Consider the following 16280-nt stretch of genomic DNA (forward strand, 5'->3'; position numbering starts at 1 on the left):
TGTTATATGTATGTATGTATATATATGTGTGTGTGTGTGTGTGTGTGTGTCTATATATCACCATTATATATGTAAGCATATATATACCACATATATGTATTGGGTTGGCCAAGAGGTTTGTTCAGTTCTTTCTGTAAGATGGCTCTAGTAGCACTTAGTTGTCTTTAACTTCATTGGAAACAATTTTGATAGATTGTATGTGACAGCTGTCATATCAGTGTGCATTTTAAAAAAAGACATCAAAATTGGTGAATTTTTGTGTAGCCATTTTAATATTGAAGATGGAAGGAAAAAGCAACATCTTCAGCATATTATGCTTTGTTATTTCAAGGAAGGTGAAAATGCAACTGAAACGCAAGAAAATGATCTGTGCAGTGTATGGAGAAGGTGCTGTGACTGATCGAACATGTCAAAAGTGGTTTGCGAAGTTTTGTGCTGGAGATTTCTCGCTGGGCAATGATCCATGGTCGGGTAGACCAGTTGAAGTTGATAGCGATCAAATTGAGACATTAATTGAGAACAATCAACGTTATACCACATGGGAGACAGCCGACATACTCAGAATATCCAAATCAAGTGCTGAAAATCATTTGCACCAGCTTGGTTATGTTCATCACTTTGATGTTTGGGTTCCACATAAGTTAAGTGAAAAAAACCTTTTTGACTGTATTTCCACATGCTATTCTCAACTTAAACGTAATGAAAACATTCCGTTTTTAAAACAAATTGTGACAGGCGATGAAAAGTGCATACTGTACAATAATGTGGAACAGAAGAGATCGTGGGGCAAGAGAAATGAACCACCACTAACCACACCAAAGGCCAGTCTTCATCCAAAGAAGGTGATGTTTTGTATACGGTGGGATTGGTAGGGAGTCCTCTATTATGAGCTCCTTCCGGAAAACCAAACAATTAATTCCAACAAGTACTGCTCCCAATTAGACCTGATTGCAGCACATGATGAAAAGCGTACAGAATTAGTCAACAGAAAACACATAATCTTCCATCAGGATAACGCAAGACCTCATGTTTCTTTGTTGATCAGGCAAACTGTTACAGCTTGTCTGGGAAGTTCTGATTCATCCGCTGTATTCACCAGACATGGCACCTTTGGATTTCCATTTATTTAGGTCTTTACAAAATTCTCTTAATGGAAAAAAATTTCAATTCCCTGGAAGACTGTAAAAGGCACCTGGACCAGTTCTTTGCTCAAAAAGATAAAAAGTTTTGTGAAGGTGGAATTATGAAGTTGCCTGAAAAAAGGCAGAAGGTAGTGGAACAAAAGGGTGAATACGTTGTTCAATAAAGTTCTTGGTGAAAATGAAAGATGTGTCTTTATTTTTACTTAAAAACCGAAGGCACTTTTTGGCCAACCCAATATATATATATGTATATATGTACCACATCTTCTTTATCCATTTGTCTGTTGATGGGTACTTGGGTTGAGTACACATCTTGGCTATTGTAAAGAGTGCTGCTATGAATGCTGAGGTACATGTATCTTTTCAAATTAATGTTTTGTTTTGTTTCAGATATATACTCAGGACTTGAATTGCTGGATCATATGGTAGTTGTATTTTTAGTTTTATGAGGAACCTCCACACTGTTTTTCCATAGTGGCTATATCAATTTACATTCCCACCAACAGTGTACTAGGGCTCCCTTTTTCTCCATTTGTCATTTGTGGTCTTTTTGATAATGGCCATTCTGATAGGTGTGAGGTGATATCTTATTGCGGTTTTGATTTGAGTTTCTTTGATGACTAGCTATGTTGAACATCTTTTCATGTGCCTGATGACCATCTGTGTGTGCTCTTTGGAAAAATATCTATTCAGTTCTTCTGCACATTTTTAAAAATCAGGTTGTTTTTTATTTGTATATGTTTTTATATTGAGATGTATGAGTTGTTTATATATTTTTGGATATTAACACCTTTTCAGTCATATCATTTGCAAATATTTTCCCAGATTCAGTAGGTTGTCTTTTCATTTTGTCGATGGTTTCCTTTGCTGTGAAAAAGATTTTAAGTTTAATTAGGTCCCATTTGCTTATTTTTGCTTTTGTTTTCTTTGCCTCAGCAGATTGATCCAAAAAACCATAAATCGGTACAATTTATGTCAAAGAGGGTGCTGCCTGTTTTATCCAAGGAGTTTTATGGGTTTTGGTCTTACATTTAGGTCTTTTGAGTTTATTTTGTATATGGTGTGAGGAAATGTCCTAATGTCATTTTTTTACATGTGGCTGTCCAGTTTTCCCAGCACCACTTATTGAAGAGATTGTCTTTCCTTCATTGTATATTTGTGCCTTCTTTGTCATAGATCAATTGGCCATAGGTGTGTGGGTTTATTTCTGGGCTGTGCATTCTGTTCTATTGATCTGTGTGTCTGATTTTGTGCCAGTACCATGCTGTTTTGATTACTGTAGCTTTGTAATACAGTCTGAAGACAGGAAGTGTGATACCTTCAGGTTTGTTCTTTTTTTCTCAAGATTGCTTTGGGAATTTGGGGGGTTTTGTAGTTACATATAAATTTTGGGAATTTTTCTTCTAGTTCTGTGAAAAACATCATGGGTATTCTGCTAGAAATTGCATTAAATCTGTAGATTGCTTTGCGTAGTATGGCCATTTTAACGATACTAATTCCTCCAATCCAAGAGCTTGAAAGATATCTTTGGAAAGGGATATCCTTCCATTTCTTTGTATCATCTTCAATTTCATTCATCAGTGTTTTACAGTTTTCAGAGTATAGATCTTTTACCTCCTCGGTTAATTTTATTCCTAGATATTTTATTCTTTCTGAAGCAATTTTTAAATGGGATAGTTTTCTTGATTTCTCTTTCTGATAGTTCATTATTAGTGTACAGAAAAGCAACAGATTTCTGTATATTAATTTTGAATCCTGCAACTTTACTGAATTCATTTATTAGTTCGAATCATTTTCTGGTGGAGACTTTAGGGTTTTCTATATATAGTATCATGTCATCTGCAAATAGTGACAGCTTTACTTCTGCTGTTCTAATTTGCATGCCTTTTTTTTTTTTTCTTGACTGATTGATGTGGCTAGGACTTCCAATACTGTGTTATTTAGAAGTGGCAAGAGTGGGCATCCTTGTCTTGTTCCTGATTTTAGAAGAAAAGCTTTTAGCTTTTCACCATTAAGTATGATGTTAGATGTGGACTTGTCATAAATGGCTTTTATTATGTTGAGATATGTTCTCTCTATACCCAACTTTGATGAGAGTTTTTATCATGAATGGATGTTGAGTTTTCTCAAATTCTTTTTCTGCATCAATTGAGATGATCACGTAATTTTTATCCTTCCTTTTGTTAATGTGGTATATCACATTGATTAATGTGTGAATATTGAAATATCCTTGCATCTCCTGGAATAAATCCTGCTTGATCATGGTGTATAATACTTTTTATATATTGATGGATTTAGTTTGCTAATGCTTTGTTAAGGACTTTATTCCCTATATATTCAACAAAGTATTGGCCTGTGCTTTTCTTTCTTTCTTTCTTTCTTTTTTTTTTGGTATTATCTTTCTCTGGTTTTGGTATCAGGATAATGTTGGCCTCATAGAATGAATTTAGGAGTGTTTCATCCTCTTAGATTTTTTGGAATAGTTTCAGAAGAAAAGGTATTAGTTCTCCATTTATGTTTGGTAAATTCCTCTGTGAAGCCTATCAGGGACTGTGTCTGATCCCAAGTTGCTGGAGCAGAAGCCCCGAGAGTCAGGCCAGATTCTGTTCCCTCGAAGTGTGTGTTTCACCCTCTCCCAGCACTGGGACCTTTTCCCCAGAGTAGGGGAGTGGTGAAGCAAGGTGGGCCTATACAGGCTTTCAGCTCATGTTGGCTACAGACAGAGGTCCAAACTGTCTCCAATGTGCTGTCTATGCAGGTGCCCACAGTTATTTCCCTTGCTCTGCTCAGAAGCAGTCTTAGGTGCAAATCACCTTTCTCCCTCAGAGCCAATCAGTGCCCCAACCCTCCACTGCCCCTGGCTTGCTGTGGAGCCACACCACAGGGCAGGTGACGCCCACATGGCCTCTTGGAGTATATCAATCAGACAGCTGTGATGGACCAGCTGCCGTCAGAGTTCTGGGCTCCTTCTGATGCACTGCTTGAGTGAGCACCAACAATGGCCAGTCTGCCCCACTCAGAGGCTGTCCTGGGACCTAGTCACCTCTGCATCCCATGGCTGAGCTTTCTCCCCAGTTGTGGCAGCTCTAAATCCAGTTCCACACTGTGATGTGGAGTGAGTAGGGCTGTAGTGTTCACTTGGCTCGGGCTGGGGCACACATCAAGGCAGTCACGGGAAACCTAGCAGCTGCCAGAGCAGACTTCCCTCTGCCCTCTCCACACTGCCTGGGGGAGAGCCAGCATGTGTTCCTCATGAGCAGAGTCCAGGCTTCCCATAGCCCTCCTGTTTGTCCCAGCGGTCCTCCAACCAGCCAAGGGGATTCATCTCCCCTTTGTAGGACCCCTGGACTAGGGTACCCAGTCTCGAACTGCTCACTCCCTAGGGTAGGTCTCCACCTGTATTTTTCCTTTTCCTCTAAGTCCTCTCCCAGGGGCACAGGTCCAGACCTGATTGCTTCACTTCCCTTCCTACCTGATTACATGTGTATCTTTCTCACAGCCTGGTTGTACAGGTGTCTTTCTGCCAGTTTCCTGTTAGTTTTCAGTGAGACTGCTCCACGTGTAAATGTATGTTTGATGTGTTCATTGGGGGAGCTGAGTTCTGCATCCTCCTACTCTGTCATCTTGATCAATTCCTTGCTATCAAGGAGTCAGATTTGAGCTAGCCTCCTGTATCCTGCTCAGCCACCTTGCAATAATCTTTTTTTTCTTTTTAAAATCTATGGTCCACATTTTTGTTATAACAAAATTTTCCTGATTTTATTATTGGAAAGATACAAAAGGTAATAGTCAGATATACGAGAACATGGACTTTACCTAGTATATAAGCATTAGCAGTTCATCCCTCTCTGTTCCTTCTGTCTCAATTTACTTGACATATCCTCACAAGGAAATATTTCAATCAGTTTATTACTTGATAAATTTTTACCGTAATTTCTAGTGGTAAAGTTTCACCCAAACTCATATACAACTGTATATGGGGAACATTTAAAAATCTTTGTGGTGATTTTTTTTGAGACATTTTTAGTATGATATGGAATATTCTAATACATAGCAAGCAGTTTCCTGAATACAGAATAATACATATGACAGTTCTGTGGTGTGAAGAGTCCTCATTATCTTTCAGCAAATAATAGTGAGTCATCAAATAAAAATTAATGACTTTAGTGAAGAATCATTGGAACTCACTGTTGTTAAAGAAAGACAGATGAAGTGATTGATGCACGTGGTCACATGCCTTGAAATATGACTACACTAGGGCTTTAGTCTTCTCGACTGATATGCAAGCTGTAATAAAGCTTTACTGTTATTCCATACCAGCAATGGCATTAACAATACAATTTGAGTTGCTTGGTGGAGAACAAGCCAAAACAAAGATCACTGAATATTGTTTAATTTCAAGTTTTAAGACCTTAACTTCATTCAACTCGGTCACATCAAATTCCTAGAGTGAGAAAAGCAACTGAACAAAGGGAAAGAAGCAGAATATGTGAAATATATTCACATGCATTTTTATACTCACAACAGCTTTTCAGAAACTGAGATCTCACTTAATTATTTGCAGCAGGGCAAGCACAGAACATTCTCTGACAAGTATTTTAAGTCTAGTACTAAAAAAGCCTATTTAGACAGGTGGGTCATGCAGCATCCTTTAAATTTTATTTCATGTTTTTTTCATTATAATGATTAATCACAATTGCTATGGTTAAAACAAACAAACAAACAAAAAAACAGCACCTGCTTTTTCTAATACCCAGTACCTTAAACCAGCATTGTGTAGTATATATAAATAAAGATTGCAGATGCTTGCTGGGACAGCACATCCTTCCTCACCCCTGAAATTTCTAATCCTTGACTCCTGGTGTAAAATGATCCACTGTCCACCTGGCACACGGATTGCACCATATCTTGAATTTTAAAGTTTCATGGAATTAGCTTAACCCACAAAGGTTCTCAAATGTTTGAACTTCAGCTGACATCCTTGAGGATGGATGGTTTTAAGGAAGTAAGGTCATGGTCAACGCCAGAACACACTGAATTTGTCTGTACCTAAGCCATTTGTCTCCAGATTTTTGTTTTTAATTGAGAAAAGTCCCAACCATATAATCTATGGGTCACCTACCTGAAGGTGTTGTATCTGTTTACCACAGTTATTTTTACTCCCAAACAGTACAGTTCAACATGCACAAATAACTTCTTTAAATGTATACCTTCTTTTTTAAAATATTCTGTCCCATTATGGTTTATCACAGGATATTGAATATAGTTCCCTGGGCTATACAGTAAGACCTCGTTGTTTACCATTCGCTATATAATAGTTTGCATCTGCTAATCTCAAACTCCCAATCCACCCCTCCCCCAACATGCACAAATAACTTGGTACTCATTAAGTCAAATGAATTTTGAAGCAAATAAAAAGCAATATGGCTTACGATGTGCACTGATAAATGCCATTGATAACCCTTAAAATCCTTATGCCCATTTGAGGACAACATTACAACATATTCCAGAATTGTTTACAGCTTTTACAAATAACCAGGGAAGTTGGTTATTAACCAACTGCATTATAAAAGTGTAGATGGAAAATGAGGAAGTTTTGCAAGACTGAGAATAGTTACCATAGAATTCTAGACTCATAGAACTAAAAGGAATATAATAGAAATCATAATAATGCCTGGCTCTTCATCTCTTTCTCCAATCCACAAACATTTATTAAGCATCTACTGTATGCCAGATGTTGATGATAAAAAGATATGCTTAAGAGCACAGAGTTGAGGAGGAGAGATACGTACACAAGGACACAATAAAACAGGGAAACTGACAGGAGCTTTGTGGACACAGACAAGAATACAAATCTGTTTGAGGGCTGGAAGTCACTCCTTCCTCTAAGGTCTATTTATTTCCTTCTCTTGGTCACATCTAAAGAGTACGTGTGATCTACTTAATTTTTATATGATTATAAGTCGTTGACGAAGGCATTGGATAGGAGCTTGCTATTTATGGTAAAGAAAGACAGAAACTTCTCATCGTGTGGTAATTCACATTAAAACATATGCATTTGACAATTTTTAACGGGAAATTCTTGACAAGGAATGTATTAAGGATAAAAGTACATGTACTGTCTCTAATTAACTAGATGATTATTTTGAGTTAGACTGTTGTCGTCCATCATGGCTGCACATTAGATTCATCTGCAGAACTTAAGAAAAAAGAAAAAACAGTGGTTCTCACCCCAGACAGTCTGATTTAATTGGTTTGAGATGGACTGAGAGCATCATTATTTTTACATAGTTCTGCAGTTGATTTTGTTCTGCCAAGAGCTGAGAGACTTTGGTTTAGAGTAATAGCCTTTCTCAACCCATTCTCAACTCGATTTGAGTAAATCCTTACACTTTCCAGTACCACATTAGTGGGACACACTTCTTATTTACTAAGATACTCAAGATACACAGCCTGAATTAACCACCTCTGCTGTTTCTGGCGCCTCAGAAGAGCTGGTATTCTCCTGTTCTACTGTCCTTTCCTTGAACAGCCTGTCATAATTCTTCCAGTTTCTAGTGTACTTGCCTTATTCTTAGCAAGTTGCCTCATCTAGTTTTTTTTTTTTTTTCTTTTTTTGCGGTACGCGGGCCTCTCACCGTTGTGGCCTCTCCCGTTGCGGAGCACAGGCTCTGGACGCGCAGGCTCAGCGGCCATGGCTCACAAGCCCAGCCGCTCCGCGGCATGTGGGATCCTCCCGGACCGGGGCACGAGCCCGTGTCCCCTGCATCGGCAGGCAGACTCTCAACCAGTGCGCCACCAGGGAAGCCCTCGTCTGGTTTTTAGATGCCTTTTGGTTGTGAACTGCCTGCAATTTTCTCTTTTTTTTGAAAATAATGTAACTTTTATTATAAATTATGTTTTTATAGAAAATTTATAAAATATAAGCCACAAAATTAAGAACAAAGATTTTCCCCAGTACTACAAGAATAGGCAACACTACAGTGGCACATATTTTCTTTTTTGTGTTAATAGACATAGTAACACTTTATTTATAAATTTAGAATCCTACTGTATCAAAATATCTTTTGTAATCAATGCTTCACCTAAAAAAATCTTATCTTGAAGTATTTCAATATTTCTAAATTATCTGGTAGATTGTAATTTTTAATAGTTGCTTGGCATTCCATTGACTATATAATAACATATTTTTTTAAATTTATTATTTTTTTGCGGTACGCAGGCCTCTCACTGTTGTGGCCTCTCCCATTGCGGAGCACAGGCTCCGGATGCACAGGCTCAGCGGCCATGGCTCACGGGCCCAGCCGCTCCGCGGCACGTGGGATCTTCCCGGACCGGGGCACGAACTCGTGTCCCTTGCATCGGCAGGCGGACTCTCAACCACTGCGCCACCAGGGAAGCCCTAATAACGTATTTTTAAGCAGTCTCCTAAGTCTCCTATTTGGGGCATTGAATTGGTGTCATTTTTTCTTTTTACTTGAAAGGGTCCACAGTTGGATTTTGGGTTTTGGTGCCAGGTTCGAATCTTTGGAGATTTTAATCCATTCATGCCAATTTTAGTATTTTGCAATTTTAGTGTGCTTTTATGTCATTTCCTCTTTTCTCCCTCTTTTTAAGAAGCTATCTTCCCTGATTTCCTTTTCGTCTCCCTCATCATTTGGCCATCAGTGATGAGGTGATTTGGGCTGGGAGCAAACACCATTGGCAAGCTCCTTGCTCACTGCTGGATTATCCTTTGCGTCCAACTCACCTTATTCCAGGAAATATTGAGAATATTCTTCTGTCTGTATTTCTTCCTCCCTTTTCATAGGCCATATGCTCTTTCCCGTACAGGTCAGAACTGGATTTACTTCAATGTGGTCTATATCTTGCAGAATTCTTAGAAGTTTCTGCTGTTTGTGTACCATATCCCTGGTTCTGACTGCTGATATAGGTTTTCCTGTATCCCATGAAGTGTCTATTATGTCAGTCATTAAAAGTAGTGCTATGTAGAGATTCCAGACTGAGACATAAATGAATACAAATCAAGTGTCCCTAGTTTATTCATTTTAGATGTTCATGAAATAATTTAACTCTCTAAGTCTTAGTTTTCTTATTTATAATAGGTAATAGGACTTGTACTTAGCTCATAAAATTATTACAGGGATTAAACAAAATAGTGCTGGTGGTGTGTGTAGCACAATTGTGTGTGTAGCACAATTGTGTGTGCTTAATAAATGTTAGTTTGTTGGTGAGGATGATAATGATGAAGATGATGATGAGAATGAGGATTTCAGTGAACACTTCAGGTTGCCATTGTGCCCAGAACCCATTAATGAGGAATGAGTAAAAAGTAATCTGATTCTTTTATTGAAAGCACATTGTTTTGAATGAGAATGAACACGTGTTAAATTACAAAATCAATTAATAAGCTATTGAAAGCAGATTTTTTTTTTTTTTTGGCGGTACGACGCGCAGGCTCAGCGGCCATGGCTCACGGGACCAGCCGCTCCGCGGCATGTGGGATCTTCCCGGACTGGGGCACAAACCCGTGTCCCCTGCATTGGCAGGCAGACTCTCAACCACTGCGCCACCAGGGAAGTCCGAAAGCAGATTTTTTAATTGTTTGTTTTAAAGTTGAATCACTCTGTACCTGAAAAGTTTTCTTTTTTATTTCTTAAATACAAGTATGTTTCTAATATTTATAATCCCCAAACTTATGCTACAGCTTAAACCACCTTATGGGCTGAGTTGTGTCCCCCCCAAGCTCAATTCACATGTAGTTCTAACTCCTCATACCACAAAATGTGACATATTTGGAGACAGGATCTTTAAAGAGGTGTAATTAAGGTTAAATGAGGTCATCCAGGTGGGCCATAACCCAACGTGACTAGTGTCTTTACAAAAAAAGATTAGGACACAGACACATACAGAGAAAGCCCACATAAAGACACCAGAAGACAGCCATTTACAAGCTAAGGAGAGACGGCTTAGTAGACTCCAACCGTACTAACACATTGATCTTGGCCTTCCAGCCTCCAGAACTAGAAAAAAAAAATTTCTGTTGGTTAATCTGTGGTTCTTTGTTATGGCAGCCCTAGCAAACTAATACAGATTTAATTTTTGCCCTCTGTAGAGTTTAAAAATTTGTGGGCTAACCTGGCTTTTTAGAACATATCATTATCATCATCATCATCACCATATTGCTTTTCAGCAAAATAGCCTTAGTTTATATGTTTCTCATAAATTCTACTTTTTAAGTATTTTGGCAAAAGCTACAAAGATACAGAAAAGAGTTGCTTCAGTCTAGATATTTATTTTCTTAAAAACAGTATTTCTTGTTTAAGTCTTACTGAATATCTTACTAAGATACTCGTATGCTGAAAAGTTGATCCCAAAGCTTTTTTGTCAGTTTACCTTTCCTGGTTAGACCACAGAAGGATCTATTAAAGTGACCAAAATATACATATCAATGCATTTTTTCCCTTAGAATCTCTTCTAAGAGCTCATTGTCTCTCTTAAATCTATAGAGATAGTGTATCTGAGCGCTCAATAAAATTCACTCGTTTAAGTGAATGTATAGAAGAGATTCAATGAGCAGATGAAGTTGCAGCTGTGCAAGGCCAAAAGCGCCAAAGAAGGATTATACCTGATTGTTCAGTGCTCTATAGTCCACAAAGCTGAATTTTTGTATTTTGTTGGAACTTATCTCAGTTAGCAGCCTCTGAAAGATAAACTAGCTTTATTTACTTATTTACTCATCTCTTCACCTAGCAATGAAAAGGAGTCAAGGAAGCACTATCTCTCTTTTCTCATTAAAAGCGAGCTCTTTGAGATTAAAAAAAGTACACACTGCTATATTTAAAATTGATAGCCAACAAGGACCTACGGTATAGCACAGGGAATGTGCTATACAGTACAATGTTACGAGGCAGCCTGGATGGGAGGGGGGTCTGGGGGAGAACGGATACATGTATGGCTGAGTCCCTTTGCTGTGCACCTGAAACTATCACAACATTTTTAATCGGCTATACCCCAATATAAAATAAAAAGTAAAAAAAAAATTAGGCCAATTAATAAACCTACAGTGGCCTCTACGTGTTCAAATAAAATAAAATAAGTAATAATATATCCCAGTAACTATCCAGAATTCAGACCATGGAGGGTGTCCATTAGTGGGTTTTCTTTTTCTTTTTTCCTGGTTGAGAGATTTGCCAAATGTGAGAGGCTACTGTCAAGAACTGAAAAAAGTATGGCCATTATAAGATAATGTCTCGGCTTATATATACTACCAAATGTAAAATAGATAGCTAGTGGGAAGCAGCCGCATAGCACAGGGAGATCAGTTGGGTGCTTTGTGACCACCTAGAGGGGTGGGAGAGGAAGGGTGGGAGGGAGACGCCAGAGGGAGGGGATATGGGAACATATGTATATTTATGGCTGATTCACTTTGTTATAAAGCAGAAACTAACACACCATCATAAAGCAATTATACTCCAATAAAGATGTTAAATAAAAATAAAAGAGATGATTAGTTAAAACAAATAAATAAATAAAAAATAAGATAACGTCTTGGGAATCTCCTGGCGGTATGGTGGTTAGGAGTTGGTGCTTTCACTGCTGAGGGCCCAGGTTCCATCCCTGGTTGGGGAACTGAGATCCCACAAGCCACACAGCATGGCCAAAAATAAATAAGATAATGTCTCTCTTCATCTGACTAATTGTTAATAAAGTTTCTGAAAATGAGGGGTGAGTATTCTTGAGACTTTCATGCTTAGCAGTTTCCTCCTTAGAATCAGAAAATAGGTGTAAACTTCCAATTAACTTAAATATTTCCTATTTTACAGTGTTTTCCAAGGAAGGTGTTTTAGAAGTATAGAATAATTAGATAACTAGATGCTTTCTTAAGAGCCAATTTTGTCTATTTTCCAAAGTTTTAGGAAATATAACCAGATCATCTTGGATGAATTCTTATCTATAAGTTTTAAAAGAACTTCATAAACAGTGATTCTACAACCATCCATAAATTTTCGTTTCATGTCTGTACTTGAATTATGGGAGGAACTGGGAAACATTACATTGCTAGAGTCTTAAAAATGTTAGAAAAAGAAATCCATATAGGAGGTGTCTGCCCCCTAGTTTTTTCCTTTTTTTCCCTCTACATATGTGAATATAGCATTTAAAAAAATTTTTATTTTATATTGGACTATAGTTGATTTACAATGTTGTGTTAGCTTCAGATGTACAGCAAATTGTACACCTGAACTGTGTGTATAGGTATACATATACACATATGTATTCTTTTTCAGATTCTTTTCCCATATAGGTTATTACAGATTATTGAGTAGATTTCCCTGTGCTACACAGTAGATCCTTGTTGATTATCTATTTTTATATATAGTAGTGTGTATATGTTAATTCCAACCTTCTAATTTATCTCCCCCCCACACCATAGTTTTTCTATTCAGGAGATCTCATTCCCTGAGTATGGTATATAGTATTTTATGTTTTCTTCCTCCTGTCTCCCAATTGCAAGATAATTATTCTTAATTTGTTTTATTGCATGACAACATGTCTGAGTAAAAATTAATATCCCAGTTTTAACTGTTTCTTATCAATACCATACATCCTTCCCCATCAATTTTACTCCTACTACTGGAGGCTCTGCAGTTGGGTATGTACTTCTATCTTATCAAAATTTAACATACTGGCCCACTTCTTTATCATATTTGAAGCTTACTGTGTTCTGGGGTGTTCTCACCGCCATGTTCACTAGATGCCTTTCCTTTAGTGTAAATTAAGTCACTGAATTCAGTTATATTCATTTCCTGGCAGAGAGAGGCAATTAAACTGTGTGGGTCCAAAGCTGGTAATGACTTCACAATTTTAAAGCAACCACAGACCATGGTTTCCATATAAATGATCACAGTAGACCAACATGGCTTTTCATGTAAAAGCCTGTACCCAAAAATGTACAGCAAAACTCTTATAGCTGACTGCATCATTTTAGCTTATGTCTCTTGACATTGGAATCCTCTTTGTTAAATTTACGAGCAAGGTTCCTCTTCATTGGAGCACTACAGAGTATTTTAATTCTAACCGCATATTGATTCATCTAATTTCATACTTGAATAGTCATAATTTATCAAATTTATAGAGTTTTAGATATTCAGTTTGTGTTGTTTACTTGTTTTTGTGGTTGGATTCTTTTCCTCTTTTTGAATGGAATTTCTAACTAAAATCTCAGTTCATATGTCCTGACACTGCCACAGGACACTCTGTGTGCAGCAGCTTTGGGTGGTTTTGATTTAATCAAGAGGAAGAGGAGAGTGGGTGTCCATTTCCTTCAACTCCTCAGTTCTTTCGCCATCCATTAAGATGTGTGGTTACTCAGGACACTGCATTAATGATAGCTGTCAAAATAATATTCTGTGGGTTACAGGTCAAGAAAAATATGTAAAAGACTTCAGGGTGAACTGATGATAAAGTAATTAATTCATTTAGTCATTTAAATGCTAGACTAGCCTGGCCTTGGTGGGATCAGGAGTTAGTGGGAGCAAGGAGAATAAATGCGGACATCTCCAACTAGTTTACTCTTGTTAAAAGGAAGAAAAAAAGATGATAATAGCATTACCCAACAAGCACGCTAGAGGCAATTTTCTTAATTATAGTGCTGACCCAGCAGCGTACACAGAGTGGTCTTGGCATGAAAGCTTTTACTTTCAAATATTAACCCTTCATGGTACTGTATGTCTAATTAAGATAATTCCTGGAAGTGCTGCCAGCGTCAGCAGTTTTCTGTTTCTGTCGGTGTTTATAAACCAACTTTTTTGAATGAATCTAAGAGAAAAGTTCACAACATTCTATTAGATTAGTTAGTTAATAGCACAGTACACAAATTCCTGAGAGAGAGATGAATTGTTGTCTTGGTCCTGTAAAATCTTCTGAAACAGCCAAAACCATGCCACATGATCCATACAAAAAATACATTATTTGATTTTAAATATAAAATTGGCATTTATAGTCTTGCAGTTCAATTGTTGGGTATAATGAATTATAATACATTCTTATTTATAGTGTATAAAAGTACTAGAGGGCTTCCCTGGTGGCGTAGTGGTTGAGAGTCCGCCTGCCGATGCAGGGGACACAGGTTCGTGCCCCGGTCCGGGAAGATCCCACATGCCGCGGAGCGGCTGGGCCCGTGAGCCATGGCCGCTGAGCCTGCGCGTCCGGAGCCTGTGCTCCGCAACGGGAGAGGCCACAACAGTGAGAGGCCCGTGTACCGCAAAAAAAAAAAAGAAAAAGTACTAGAGCAATTGTAGTAAATTATACAAGGAAGAATCACTGAAATCTCATTCTAACATCGGAGAAACACTGGACTGATATAAATTTTAACACATTCTTTAAATACATTTCTTTATCACTGCAGGGCTGCAGGAAGGAACCTTTGACATTCCTCATAGAAGCACTGTAGTTGATTCATGGGCACTTGAAGAATTGCTTTTGAAAAGAGAACTGTGATGTGTAATGTCTCTCCGAAGTATGTTTTTCTGATTTCTCTACATGGAAATGTGAAATTTGGCCTCTGAGAGAACTCGTGGTTCATGTAAATAGTAGGCACATCAAGAATCAAACAAAAGAGAAACTGAACACTGTTTGACAAATTTGAGTTCCTGAGTGTTCTAGAGTGGGGAGGTATGCGTTAACTACTCTATGGACCATAGCCAAGTCCTCATGTTACTTGACTTTCATTAGAAAGAGGGATAAAATTTTCCCACGGGTTGATTTAGAGAGACTAGACCTATTCCGTTTTATAAATTTTTCTTTTATAAATTTATTTAGTTTTTATTTACTTATTTTTGGCTGCGTTGGGTCTTCACTGCTGTGCGCGGGGCTTTCTCTAGTTGCTGGGAGCAGGGGCTACTCCTGATTGCGGTGCGCGGGCTTCTCATTGTGGTGGCTTCTCTTGTTGCGGAGCACGGGCTGTAGGCGCGCGGGCTTCAGTAGTTGTGGCTCTAGGGCTCTAGAGCACAGGCTCAGTAGTTGTAGCACATGGGCTTAGTTGCTCGTGGCATGTGTGATCTTCCTGGAGCAGGGATCGAACCTGTGTTCCCTGAGTTGGCAGGCAGATTCTTAACCACTGAGCCACCAGGGAAGTCCCTATAAATTTTTACTATGGTTTCTTTAGATCTCTATTATCTTATAGTGATGATATTACACTACATTGAGTGCAAGCCTATTTTCAAACTCTTGTTCAGTTTATCAGTTTTTTTCAAACTTAACATGCCAAATATATCAGCAAATCTTTTTTTTTTTACAGTCTATGTTATGAGAATATGAGATGATGCAAAAATACATCAATTATTCTGTTGAAATGAATTTCTAGGCCAAATTGGAGCTACTTCTGCTTATGGGTGCCAAGTTGGCAAACTGAGCCTTAGATAACTTATATGTCCCTGTAAATGCTCCTCTGGACCAGAAATTGAAAATATCCAGTCAGCCAGTCTCCAAATGTCAAGCCAACTCTGGGCTCTGTACTTATTTCTTTGTCCCTTCTCACCCCAAACAAGGTTGACTAGGTGGCCCCAGCCAATCAGATATTTTGTTTCTCTACCTTATTCTTTGTTCTTTATCCTAGAAAAGCTTCCTGACTTCTGCCCTTTTTTTCAATTCTCAGGCGAGTCTCCACTTCGTGAAGTGTTAAGTAAAGTTTGTTTGTATCACCTAAGTTGTCTTCCTTAATAATTTAAAATAATTCTTTTAGTTGTTTTATGTACAGAAAATGCCTACTATAAAACAATGTTTTTCAGCTTCATAAAAATGATTTTCCTTTGGTAATTTTTTCCATAGGGCACTAAGACTCAAGTATTGTCCTATGAGTCTCCCTTTGAGAATTCCTTCTTTCAAGAGATGACTTGATGCCTCTGGCTCTCTAGTAACTTTTGCAAATGACATTAGAGCCATGGGAGACCTGCATTGGCTCTTAATTGTATAAGGTTCCCAGAAGCCAGGAATGACTACAGATTTTGGTAATTGAAAATAATGAAAACTTTCCCCTTAGTGTAAATATTCTCACTTACAAAAATCCCCAAATAAATGAATTATAATAAAAGAATAAGTTCTTTATAGTTTTTAAGACTATGATTTTTGTCCATATTC

The 16280-nt window shown here is 38.0% G+C and overlaps 1 pseudogene; it reads left to right on the plus strand.

Annotated features, from left to right (window-relative positions):
• Positions 1 to 341: 341 nt before the first annotated feature.
• LOC137205531 (myosin-9 pseudogene) overlaps positions 342 to 16280 on the plus strand; it is an 84811-nt pseudogene continuing 68872 nt past the window's right edge.

Source organism: Pseudorca crassidens, chromosome 14 (genome assembly GCF_039906515.1).
Source record: "Pseudorca crassidens isolate mPseCra1 chromosome 14, mPseCra1.hap1, whole genome shotgun sequence".
NCBI classification, from domain to species: Eukaryota; Metazoa; Chordata; class Mammalia; order Artiodactyla; family Delphinidae; genus Pseudorca; species Pseudorca crassidens.